Genomic DNA, 1,020 nt, shown 5'->3' on the forward strand with positions numbered 1-1,020 from the left:
GGCGTGGCCGGGGGGGCTCCCCGTGGGGCCAGGTCAGGGCTTCAGGCAGGGCCTGCGCGGAGCCCGCCGAGCTGGTGCTCCCCCAGCTTCAGCCGGCTGAGCTGGGCCTTGCTGAGGTAATTGCCAGGAGCTAGGAGAAAGCGGCTCTCRCCTCCATTGCTCCCCTTGTGCAAGTCCTTCCACGCTGTGCTCCCACGGGGAGAAGTACAAGTTCCTCCTTGTAGGACAAGTTAGACTACACAGRAGCAGCTAGCAAGAGTGAGACAACCCCAGGCTCTGGGCATCTGTGGTCAGTAACTGCCCCTTGGCTGATGTCTTCTCTCTCCCTGGATGTAGACATAGTGCCAGCTGCAGCACAGAGAAACAGGGAAGCCTTGCTGGGCAGTAGCACAAAGGAGTGCTTGTGTGTGACTCTTGGTTAAGAGATTAAAATGTTCCTGTGTAAAAGAAATGCTAGAAATGCTCTATACCAGAAGCTATGATGATCAGCTCTTTTCTATGCTCTAGGAAGTCCTTCTGCCATGATCTTAACTCTTTATCTCTCCATCCAGAGCCAGCACACTTTTGGTAGTCAAGGGCATACCTTTGCATCTGTACCTAATTCCACTGCCCAGGCAGAGTCCTTGAATGTAAAATTCCACTGTTCTGCAGGAAACAGGTRCCTTTCCGTCATTAACACAGTATTGTGCAATAATAACCACAGTACAAAGAAGTATGTTTTGTGCACAACTCACTTGTGAATTTGCAAGATTCTGTAAAGCGTGTATACCTGATAAAGTCTAAATTTGATACTCGACTTTGGACAAAAATTCCAAAAAGTAATATTGCTGTGTATTTAGTGTATTGCTACACTAAAATGTTTAACRTTATTTTCTTTATTGAAGACAACTCATGAATTTGAGTAACATGACTCTAAAATCAAATTAATGTACCTTYTTCTGGACTAGAAGAGTAATGAGATCCAGCCCAAAGGATGGACACTTGAGATACAGTGGCAAAGCCGTATAGGGGTATGTGTGC

This window comes from Rhea americana, unplaced genomic scaffold (genome assembly GCF_003343005.1).
Source record: "Rhea americana isolate MKP2758 unplaced genomic scaffold, rheAme1 scaffold_278, whole genome shotgun sequence".
Lineage (NCBI taxonomy): Eukaryota > Metazoa > Chordata > Aves > Rheiformes > Rheidae > Rhea > Rhea americana.